Source organism: Pinus tabuliformis, chromosome 9 (assembly GCF_031772625.1).
Source record: "Pinus tabuliformis cultivar Carrire ecotype Pingquan chromosome 9, CPIR1, whole genome shotgun sequence".
NCBI lineage: Eukaryota > Viridiplantae > Streptophyta > Pinopsida > Pinales > Pinaceae > Pinus > Pinus tabuliformis.
Genome location: NC_142307.1, coordinates 452,803,457 through 452,816,409, shown reverse-complemented (window position 1 = coordinate 452,816,409; position 12,953 = coordinate 452,803,457). Strand labels below are relative to the sequence as shown.

The window sequence follows — 12,953 nt, the reverse complement described above, 5'->3', positions numbered from 1 at the left end:
AATTTTCCATAACACCAAAGTCACAAGTATATAATAAGATCATGAAACAAAAATATGTATATGATTAAGCCCGTGAGCTATGGTCTGACAGCAAAAATGACACCTAATATGATTGTTCCAAAACTAGTGGTTTGAAGAGTCCATAATATCAATATCAATATGTCAATGCTCTCTTCTTTGTATATGCCCACCTTTTATTTATATCCAATCCTCATAGGTGCTGATTCAGGAAGCCAAGGATAAGTTTATTCACTTCCTCTGGAAATTGCTCCTGAACAAAATGGCTCCCTTCTGAAAGATATTTGATCTCTAGATTGGGCACGTCAGAATTGAGCAGCTCACTATTGATTAAATACTCCATTCTTAGACATTTCATTGCATAATCCTTGTTACCCATTATCAGAGGCGAAGGAGCTTGAATAATATAGTCATTGAGATGGGCCAATCTTCCCCAATCCTTGTATATCACAACATGTTAAAAAAGAAGTATCTTAAACTTGCATAGCATTAAGCACTTTATGGTGATTTAGAATGAAAATAAAGCAATACCATAGAAGGAAATACCTTGTGCAGGAAAGGTATGGAACTTGCAAAGGGAAAACAAATCCAGATTTCTCATATAGACTTGAGTACACCTAAAGGTCATCCTCAGTGAACCAAGGTGGCAATGGTATGGAAGAATCATAAAGATCCATTATCTCCTTACCATCTTCTGCCATAGGCAGTTCACTTCCTGAGAAAAGTGTATATATATTTCTTCCGGGTTCTTACAATAATGAATTCAAAATAAAGTAATTATATATTTTTGTACAACAAGGCCTACTTTGAATATTCAAAGAAGAAACAAGATTCCAATACGAATGTCTTTGTTTATTGCAAATTAGACAATCAAGGGAGACAGAGGGAAGAAAACAAAGAACCTGCCAATGTCTTATATAGAAGTTTTTGGAAACCAGTCTGATTTTGTGAATTCACAAGGTTTTGAGTAAGGTACACCCAATGCTATATTCCTTTCACTTGATGTGAATGATAGAGATCAAAATAGTAAGCAATAGCTGCTCCAAAATCCTTCCCCACAACAAACGCCTGCTTCATGGAACGTAGTTTCAGAAATGTGGGTTAGAAAATACAACTAGGAACCTCCAAACTACTACTTTGCAATACATATGGTGATGAGTATGAATCAATCTAGTCCAAGACTACCTAGTATCCATATCCATGTTAACATCAGATCTACTAAGGATCCAGATGGATTAAATAACATGCATTGCAAGCTTCAATTTTTCGCACCTTGCAACATTGAGGTTTACAACTAACCTTTCTAGCTTCTCTGGGTGTAGCTAGAAATCCAACCTTAAACTTACTTTCTCAATAGTCAGGGCATCAAGAAGGCTAGCCATGTCTTCTACAAGGTCATAATATGCAACTTTCTCTAGTTCAAAGGGTTGATCAAAGAGTCCATAACCTCGAAAGTCGGGAGCAATTGCATCAAACCCTGCCTCTACCAATGCTATCATCTGATAACACCATGAATACCATATCTCTGGAAATCCATGCAGTAATAGCACAACTGGACCTGTACATTATTTGTACATCATTATAACAACATGCACCTATTCCAAAGTTCAAAAATATGAAACCAACAAGCATATATAATAGTGAAGGACTTTAGAATAAAAAACTTGATCATTACATATTACATCAAGGAAATTTAAATATACAGAATTAAGAAGCATCTCATGGAATAAGAGAAATTTCCCCAACCCACCTAGATTATGGAGTAGTTTATAATGATGAAAGGAAATTCCCCAACCCACTTAGACTGTAGAGAAAATTGTTGTGATTGAATTTAAAATCATTCTATGTTCATATATAATTATTACATAAACACAAACTTCAGGAAACTTCCCATCACGCTTTTCCCTTGAGCAGAAGAGTAGCTATATATGTGTGTGTTTAAGATCAATCTATTGATAAATATATAATCATGGAGAGCACACCAGAAATTTACCCACCCCTACTTAGGTATCTAGAGTACCCAGTTTCTCTCAACCCAACCAGGACACCCTTAATAAAACAGTGGTAGCGCTTGGTATGGAAATTAATACCTAATCCAATCTCTGCAACATGTAGATTAAGCCCTCCAATATCGGCTTGCTTGTGTTGTATTTTTTCCATGACCGATGGGTCAATAAGCATTAGATGATAATGCACCTAAACATGATAGCAGGACCTGTGAGCTTAACTCTGCGCTTCAAGTCAATAGAAGACTTTGGTTACATCATTTTGGCATTGTTCAAATAGGCCAATGAAAGCCAGACCATGGATGCACTCGATGACAACTTATTTAATATGTGAGTAGAGCGGGAGATGATGTGAAAATATGGTTTGTAGCTTCTTATAGAATAGACTATGCTCAACGACAATTGTTTAAGGAGGTTATTATTTCACCAGAAAGTTATTTTTTTTTTAAGGAATCTGGTCATTTTTATTTAAAAAAATGTGATAAAAAGAGTGTTCGAATAATTTTTAATAGTGAAATGGATTCAGCATCATCGAAATTATTTGCACACTCAAAATATTGAAGCTTAACAATTGTAATCTAATTTTTTCAATTTTTTGTCAGATTTTAAATCTTGTTCTGAGAAAAATTCATCTTGCGGTAAGGGAATATCTAGTATGTGCATAGTTGAGATCATCATTTACTTAATTTTAATAAATAAAATAAAATCATTTAATAAAAGATAATTATGTAGATAGCCCTGCTTCTTTTCAAATGGGAATTTTAGAAAAAAAAATTACAAATACAAAATTCTTTATCTTTTTAACATTTTTTTGGGTACATATTGTATTTCTTTCCAAATTAAGATTTATATAGAGAAGTATGTGATCCTAGGCTAGTTTTTCACTAGGGAGACTAGACCATAGCCAAAAATGCACTCTTCGTCAAGAGGCAAGTGAGATCATTCTTTACAAAATGAGTAGAGAGTGTATACACAAAAAAAGACTAGCTAGACTGACTTGTAGATAGAACTATTTGATTCAAAAACAAAATGTCCATGAACATGGCAAACAAGTCTAGCAATATTCTGCCTAGGATGAACTTTAGATATTAGTACAAATTAGTAGTGTGCATATACTAATTAAACCTACCACGAGTGTGCCCAACATCATGTACCCAATCAACAAGGTCCACCAACACTTTTGTGTATAAAAGTTGTTGTTAATGGGAGGCCCCTTCCCTTTCCAAGTGGGAAAGTACCTCCTAGATGGGTCCCGGGGTGAGGTCCTGAAATCATTCAATGGACTACAGAAGCATGTGATGTGCACATGTATGTCCTCGAGAGGCACACTCTTGATAGTAAGCAGCCCCTCAATGGACGTGCACACACTGACGAGACATGACTCCAAACCAAGCATCGATACTAAAAGGGACGAAGGAGAATGTGAACATGTGGGTGTTGACTTCGAGAGAGGGCACCATAAAAGAAATGGAATATACACATAACTAGGAACGAAGATCAATTCAAAGGAGTGGAAGAGAAAAAACACCATCCAACCATGAGGGAGCATAGAGGGTGAGAAGATGGTTGTGAGCAAACAACAAGCTGGCTAGGGAGGATGGTGTCAAGGAATGAATTTCCACAAGATAAGGGACAAAGAACAATATCAGATTGTCAGTGGAGGCGAAGAGAGCCCAAAGAGAAAAATAACAGAGAACAAGCTATCTAAGGAGGAATGGATAACAACATTGAGTACAAGGACAAAATTTGAGGGAAAATTTTTGTGGACACTTGAGATTGTCGAACCAATGAGAGCTATCAGAATGTGACTACCACCAGGGGTGGTGACAACCTTGTTGCTACCTCCTACTCCCAACCTAGCATCTGCATGCCAAGAAGATGAGTGTAGAAATGGAAACAATAGGCCCAAACTTGCCAATGAGAGGGTGTGATGGAAAGTAGCCTTATAGTGCAAAAAACGTTGAATATTGCAACCAAATCTCTAACTACCAATGATCTGAATGGGAAAGTTAGTGTTTTTTGTGCTAAAATTCCAATTCATAATAGTAAACAAAGTGCTTGAGGATTATGAGCTAAATTGCAAGTTTTACATGAGTTTTTATGTTTTTATATGTAATTCATGAGCTTAAGACATGACTTAAAAAAACACTGAACAACAGCATAACAATAATACATTCAACAATTGATAAAGGAGTTCACCCCTCCTAGGCTACGTCTCCTTGGTCTAGCTTCCAATGGCTTGACCCAATCTCATTATGCTCAAAATAATTCAGTGATAAAGAGTACATAAAGTGTGTTAACAAAAAGAGTGGCTAGTTTCCCCTTCAAGGAAACATTCTCCTGCAAATAACTCTCACTCTAAAAACATGACAACCTATAGTTAGTCATGAAACAATAAACAAGACAAGGGTTCTCAAATCAAGACCCCATACTCCATCTCACAATGAGTATAACAAGTACAACAATTCACTTGAGGTAATAAAAAAGAACTTTCCTCAAAGACATAATGAGAAAAGAGAAACATAAGCTACACCATAGGTGCCTTAGCTACTGCACAAAACATATGAAGGCTAGAAAACCCCTACAAGGTCCTCTCCATTCTCAAAATCCTTCAAAAACTGATTGAACCCACTGATTGATCATAGAACCCATAGACTCAAACCTACAAAAAGTCTCTTCAGAAGTGCTCCAATGGCTCTGAAACCTATTCCATTGGCTTTAGAAGACCAAAAAATGCCTTCCTAGCCTCTTCCTGCTCCTGAAAAGACAAAAAAATGAAGAATATATGAGCTTCCCTAGCCTTTCTGCTAATTTCTCTATAATTTCTCTAAGATCTGGCCATGATCCTAAAAATCTGCCCCGAATTGTGCTAATTGGGCACCAAATTCGCGAGATTCCACATGAATTTGTAGGCGCATTAATTCACCCAGTAAGCCCTTAACTTGAAAATTTTGATTACATTGGGGTGCATAGGACTGGAGGTCGGTCTCTTAACTCTCGTCCCCGTCTAATCCGCTAACCACCAACTAACTGGGCGGCATTGGAGTGGTCACATGTGGAAATATCAGGTAGCATTAACTTGGCTGTCACATTTATCATCACCCCATGATAGTTAACTTTGGGTGGTCACATGGTTGCGGTCTCCGTGGCGGGTATGTTGTGGTTAGTGAGGTAGCAGGACTAGCCTCTTGCCTATGGTACTGCCCCTAGGCGTGGTGACCAGGGTTGGGGCTAGACCCCAGCCCCCACCCCTAATGTGCATACAACTTCATAACAATACCATTCACGATTCATAGTATATTATGTAACAATGTGATGGCGCGATGAATAGGACTTGTGTTGATTGTCGAGAGGTCGTGGGTTCCATCCCCGATGCCTATGTTATAACCTCCCATAAAATGTTGGTGGCCCTCGGGCTGCCACGTGGTGACCCTTGTCCATGCCATGTGGCAGCCTGTGATTGGCCACCACAAAACCAAAGAACCAATGAAATTTTGCCACATCACACCAATGATGAGGTGCCACTTGGCACCGCCTGATTCACTGGAGGAAACCCATTCAACTGTATAGTCACCTACCATGTTAACATCCCAGTCAACCTACCATGTCAACAGTATGCACTGTTGACTGTGTAGTGCTGCTCTTTTTTACGACAATTCGTATGTTTGGGAAAATGGACAGAACACATTTCTGGGAGCATAGGGCATCCGTTTCATGCGAAATGAGTTGTGCTGGATTCAGGATGACGAGAACTACCTAGTCATTCAAGTTTCACACTGATCTGACAAATTTTAATTTTGATCAAATTTTTAACTCTGAATCACTCCTCCTCCCTGGGAGCTTTTGGACCCCAAAAGATCACTTTAGTTGTTCAATAGACGAGGGTATAGTTCCCTCACCTTTCCAATCTCGAACCATTTGTCCTTGGAACTTTTCAAGCTGATCTTGAATTGTTTGATGTACCAAGTCGGCTTGCTCAATGAACTTCTTGGCTTTGTGTATGTCACTATGGCCATCAATAGCAACATCCTTCCCAAGAATGAAATCCAATGGCAATCTTTTGCAAAATATTTACCAAGGATAAAATCCAAAAAGACTTTGGAAAATAACCCAAACAAGCTTCACATGGAAATACTTGTATAAATGAGTGCTTGACACATTTGTAACATACTAAATGTGCTGCAACTACTCATCCAAAAGTTTAGGATGCTTACTAAAATGTTCACAAACGGAAATGCATCTTACAATATGGAATAAATTTGACTCCCAAATTCCCATTCAAATTGACTCATCATCAAGCCAAAATAGAATAACAATGCCAAAGAAATTACTGTTGCATATAAGTGATTTATTCACCAACATCACCTTTACAAAATGCCCAACTGTGGGGACATGCATCAAGTGAAATACAAAGATTAATTTAGTCTTTAATTAGAAAATTAGTCCAATATTTCTTACCCAACCATGGTAGGGAATTTTCTTTATGCACTTCACTTCCTTCTAGAACTGCTTCTGGAATGGTTATGGCATGCCTTGCACATTCCTCTACCTTCTCCTTCTCAGGTGATTCCATTACCTGTTTGTCCTTATTTGGATGAAGATGTGGATGCAACTTCCAACACTTTTCAATCCAATGCCCACTTATGTTGCAATGAGTGCAAAAGTTTTTGTGAGATTTTCTTGGCACAAATGTCTTTAAACTTGGATGAGAATTTCCCTTCTTGGTCTCAATTCCAATTGACATATTCATCTTCTTGACTAATGCTTTCCTTTTGTGGCACTTAGCTACACAATGGTTAGGTGCATGACAAAAAGTGCAAGGAAAAACATTCCACAACATGTTATTCAAATCATCATGTTGTTTGTAATCATCAAAAGCCTTTGAATAATCAAGACACTTATACCTCTTATGGTTGTCCTTTGGCTTATGAGCCTGGCGAGGAGAACTTGAATGGCGAGAAGAACTTGTCTTAGTCTCTTCTTCAACTTGCTCATCTCTCTTTGGAGAAGTCTTGCATTTCATGTCCTCCTTTTTCTTTAGAAACCAAGCTGGTACCAATTCCAGATGCAAATCCCAACAATTTGCCTCCTCGTGTCCTCTCTTATGACAAAAATAACAAGATACCCAAGAGATATCACTGGAAGACCATTCTTCCTTTTCAACATAGCCCAAACCTTCATATCGAGGTCTCTCTTTTGCCTCAATTGGATGGATAATGCCCTGATTGTTCACTCCAAGGCATCCTCCCTTGTAACCCATATTGGACAAGATCTTTGTTCCTATGCCTTTTCTATGCTTCTCAAAAGTTGGAAAAGAGCTTAAATCAACATTTTCATTTAAGAAATTGCATGTAAATGCTTACCATTTTCCTCATATTTCGACCTAGGGACAAAGATGCTCTTAAACTCTTTCCTAATTCGTGAGGTGTCTTCTTGGAATCTTGGTCTTTCTTCTTTCAGCTCCTTGGAATTTGGTGTTGATAGAACCTCATCCTCATCATCATGTGGCAAAAAGGTGCAGACTTGGCCATCTTCCTTCTCTGAGGGGCTTTCTGCACTAGCCTCTTATGGGTATTCATCCAGCAATTCCTCCTTCTTCTCTACCCTAGATGAAGCAATGGAGGATGCTTCAAGGAAACCTCCTTGTGTCCCTGGTACATAGGAGGCACCCTCCATTTGACAAGAGCCATAGGTTTCATTCTTGCCATGTTCACAAGCTTGCTTAGTATTGGATGGACTTTTTTCTTCTTTGGTAGAACAACATTCATGAGTTTTTTCCTCCACAACATTTTGCAACATGAGGCACATCTTTTGCTTCTCTTCCTCAACAGCTTCAAGTAGAGTTTTGAGCTCCATGTTCTCTTGTTGGAGAAATGCAATAATGTCCTCTGAATCTTGGAGACTATCATGCTTTGAACTCATGACCATGCTTACTGAAGCCTCAGGTACAACAAGAGGTGAAACTTGTGGTGGATATTATGGCAACTATTCCCTCCTTCTCCTTGCTCCAATTTGAGAACCTACACCCACAAGCTTGCCTTCTCCTCTCTTGAGCTTCAACCTTGTAAGCATTTAAACACTTGAAAAATAATTAAATCCTCCTTGCACAAAGAAAGCCAAGTTCTCTGATACCATCTTGATCTATATGGGAAATTTAGTGTTTGCTATGCTAAAATTCTAATTCATAATAGTAAACAAAGTGCTTGAGGATTATGAGGTAAATTTCAAGTTTTACATGAGTTTTTATGTCTTTATATGTAATTCATGAGCTTAAAACATGAATTAAAAAAAAATTGAACAATAGCATAATAGTAATACACTCAACAATTGATAAAGGAGTTCACCCCTCCTGGGCTACGTCTCCTTGGTCTAGCTTCCAATGGCTTGACCCAATCTCATTATGCTCAAAATACTTTAGTGATAAAGAGTACATAAAGTGTGCTGACCAAAAGAGTGGCTAGTTTCCCCTTCAAGGAAACATTCTCCTACAAAGAACTCTCACTCTAAAAACATGACAACCTACAATTAGTCATGAACAATTAGCAAGAAAAGGGTTCTCAAATTAAGACCCCATACTCCATCGCACAATGAGCATAACAAGTACAATAATTCACTTGAAGTACTAAAAGAGAATTTTTCTCAAAGGAATAATGAGAAAAGAGAAACATGAACTACACCTTAGATGTATCAGCTGCTTCAGAAAACATATGAAGGCTAGAAAACCCCTACAAGGCCCTCTCCATTCTCAAAAGCCTTCAAAAATTGATTCAACCCATTGGTTGATCCTAGCACCCATAGACTCAAACCTACAAAAAGACTCTTCAAAAGTGCTCCAATGGCTCTAAAACCTATTCCATTGGCTTTAGAAGACCCAAAAATGCCTGTCTAGCCTCTTCCTGCTCCTAAAAAGACCAAAAAATGAAGAAGATATCAGCTTCCCTAGCCTTTTTACTAGTCTCTCTACAATTTCTCCAAGATTAGGCCACGATCCTACAAATCCGCCCCGAATTGTGCTAACTAGGTGCCAAATTTGCGGGATTCTGCATGAATTTGTAGGTGCGTTAATTCGCCTAGTAAGCCCTTAACGCGAAAAAATCGGTTACATTGGGGCACATGGGACCGAGTGTTGGGCTCTTAACTCGTGCCCCCACCCAATCCACTAACCACCAACTAACTGAGCAGCATTGGAGTGGTCACATGCGGAAATATTGGGCAGCATTAACCTAGCGGTCACATTTATCATCACCCTGTGACGGTTAACTTGAGGTGGTGACATGGTTGCAGTCTCCATGGTGGGTATGTCGTGGTTAGTGGGGGCATGGGGCTAGACCCTGGTCCCCACCCTTAATGCGCATACAACTTCATAACAAAACCATTTGTGATTCATAGTTTATTAAGTAACAATGTGATGCCGTGGTGGTCAGGACTTGTGTTGATTGTTGAGAGGTCACGGGTTTGATCCCCGACACTTGTGTTCAGACCTCCCATAAAATTTTGGTGGCCCTCGGGTTGCCACGTGGTGGCCCCTGGCCATGCCACATGGTAGCCTATGATTGGCCACCACAAAACCAACGAACTAATGAAATTCTGCCACATCACACCAATGACGAGGTGCCACTTGGCACCACCTAATTCAGCGGAGGAAACCCAGTCAACTGTATAGTCACCTGCCACATCAGCATCCTAGTCAGCCTACCACGTCAGCAGTATGAACTGTTGACTGTGCAATGCTAATCTTTTTTTACGACAATTCACTTGTTTGGGAAAACTGACAGAATGTGTTTCTGGAAGCATATAGTGTCCATTTCGTGTGAAACGAGTTGCACCGGATTCAAGAAGATGAGCACTACGTGGTCATTCAGGTTCGACACCGATCTAACAAATTTCAATTTTGAGAAAATTTTGGGCTTCAGATCAACCAAAGACGAGGAAGTTAGTTGTGATAGGTCCTGACCAAGATTCATTGAGGTGATTTAGCCAAAGCACTCTATGGAGGGAGCTCAGAGTAGAAGATGGGGTCATTTACCGAAATATGAGGTGGTTAACATTAACATTTAAACAAGCTTGCACCAGAAGGGGAGCCAAATTTATAAGCAAGAGAATGTAGTTTGTTTCCCACACAGTGTAGTGTTCGAGGGAAATTTTTTGCCCTATGATTTATCATTCTCATTACGGTTAATAATCAATCAGATAGTTTAAATGACAACAATGCAATTTCATTCATTTAATAGTAGGTAACACAAAGATATCCAACAACAATATTTTTTTCCAATAACAATATAATTCCTCAATTAACACAATAAAGTAGGGCTGACCATCCAAGAACAATAATCCACCAGGTTTTCAATGCCATTATTTAGTAAACCGATACTCAAAATATCATTATCTAATTATCAATATTCCAACTATAACTCTAATACTATTTAGAATTGTTGTCACAATACCAATTATGACTCATTGTCTAAGTCCCCAATCCAACTGTGGTGGTTTCTATTGTTTTATGGAGGGTCCAACTTCATTGTATAGAGGTTCGAGCCTTTGGTTTCTTCAACAAACATGCTCATGTAATTTGGCTTACTATCAAAACCAGAAATAATATTTTGGCCTTACAGCCTTGCGACCTGTCTGTGACCCTAGGGGTTTGATACCCCTAGAAGAAAAGGGGTCTCAAAAACCTCAGATCCATAGCTCAAGAAAATAGATGTATTTGATTCAATCCCATGATGCTAGTTTGATTTCAACTCCTCTATTTATAGTTTTTTCCATGGGCTCCCAAATGTGAGGGGTTGTGAGTACAATCCTCAATTTTGGGTCTTTTTACCCTAGCCAACCCAAATTTTGCACAATGTCGCCTCAACATTGGAAAAATTGGGTTTTTACCTCTTTATCAATATTATAGCCTATGGGGTCGGATAGGCTATTTCATCCTTTTGTAGGAAATCAAGTTTTAGGGAACATTACAATCCCCCCTTCCCAACATTGCTTGTCATCAAGCAATGACATGTCTAGGTGTTGGATACTTTCTCTTTCAACCTCTAGGCATACAAAATTTCAAGTTTTCCCTTTTTCTTCTTATAGTCCAAAAATCATATTATTGATTGATGATGTCATCATGCAATATTTGTTTGCTTATGCCATCCAAATCATAGGTGACTTCTAGGCGAAAATTATAGTTGTGTTACTACTAAAGGAAGTTCTATTTCAGTTGAAGTTTCTACTCTCAACATCGAAACAGTCTTTAATAAATTTAGCAAAAGGTTGTAGGAAGTTAACGTCCCTCTTGGTGGCAGTAAGCTTGTAATAAAATCCAAAGGTTGTCCATATTTTCCTGTTGTCTTCACTTTATTAGGAGGTGACCCCTTTTCATCTTTCAAAGTGTTGTCCTCTATGCATGGTTGGCCTCTTAACAACTTATTCCTTGTGCAAGTGGAAGGCCTATCGCACTATGAGGGACTAATGGTAGAATAGCTCCATGCAACTGTGCAATAATTTGACCTTGGTAGGAGTGGTTTGGCAGCTTGAAATACAGTCACAACATCTTTCCCACTTTGAAATAAACTAAAAAAAACTTCCAGTTCTTCCCCTTTTGTAACTTTTGTTATCCCAATATATTTTGCAATACAAGGTACTATAGTAATATTGTAAGTATTCATTGTTGTAGAGATTTCATAATATGGTTTGGTACCTAACTCAAATGTAGGAGGTCCTCTTGGAGAATTTAGAGGTTCAAGTTCACACTCTTGTGCTTTAATATTTTTTTTTATATCAAACCTTGTAAGAAGTAACTTAAGATATAAAATTTGTGTAGATAAAAATTCACATCTATGATAAACTTTGTTGCCACATACCTACTTCCATGCTTTTTATGGTGCTCCTTACCATTAACATGTCTTGTGTTCCCCCCTTTTATAAGAATGTCATGAATCTTGGGAGAATTTGTTGTTGAAAAATGATTGTCTTCCTTGTCACTAGTCTTTAGCCCACCTTTGTCAAATTTCTACTCCATATTTGTGCAATCCCTGTCTTGAGGATGAGACTCCACTGTGACTTCATTTGGTCTATTGGGTGCAGTCGTAAGGCATTTTTCTCAGAATGTAGATTCCAAAACAAGGTATATTTGATCCTTCTAGAAGATGATCTCATATTCTACCTCCATTTTTCTTGTTCCAACAGTCTCTTCATCATAACATTCTTCACCATCTAGCTAGGGTTTATATTTTCCTTTCCTCTTTGGGGTTTTTAATACTTCTTTTCTAATGTAATCTGCACTAAAATATTGACCCTGAAATTGCCTTAAACCATTGTTAAAGGATCCCAAATTCTTCTTAATGGCCTATACATCCATGTTCGTTTGAAAGATTTATATCTTCAGGGAATTCAATCCTTGATCGAACATTTTACTGTGTTCTTGAACTTGGAAAATTGATCCTTTTATGTCATACAACAACATGTTTCCTTCATTCATTTATTTTAAACTTCGTTTGGTATTTCCAATACCTATAGGAGCATCTTTATCGAATGTCATAAGTCTTTTACCCATGTCTATGCTTCCATCCTTTAATATAGGCTCAACATTATTGCAAATGTTATTGAAAGTCATAACCACATCAATTTTGGAGTGTTGTCAGATTATAATCAAATTTGTATACCTTCTTGTCAATTGTAATGGTAGGAACAACAACCTTATAGGAATTTTCATTGGTAGTGCTACAAGTTGGGTAAAAAATTCCTTGTGGTATAACAATAGATAGATTCAAATAATTTTTACTTATAGATCCATCCAATGAAACGACTCTCATTGCCAATGAATCATTGTTAGCCAACACTTCACCAATTGGCTGATTTTTAAAAGTAGTATCAATATGAAAACAAAGAGAAGTATTGACATGCTTATTTTCCTTATAACAAACTTGGTGCTTCTTTTCACTT

At 38.0% G+C, this 12,953-nt stretch overlaps 1 pseudogene; it reads right to left on the bottom strand.

The window, feature by feature from the left end:
* Nucleotides 1-211: 211 nt before the first annotated feature.
* LOC149149153 (epoxide hydrolase 3-like) lies at nt 212-2,199 on the bottom strand (annotated as a pseudogene).
* Nucleotides 2,200-12,953: the final 10,754 nt, after the last annotated feature.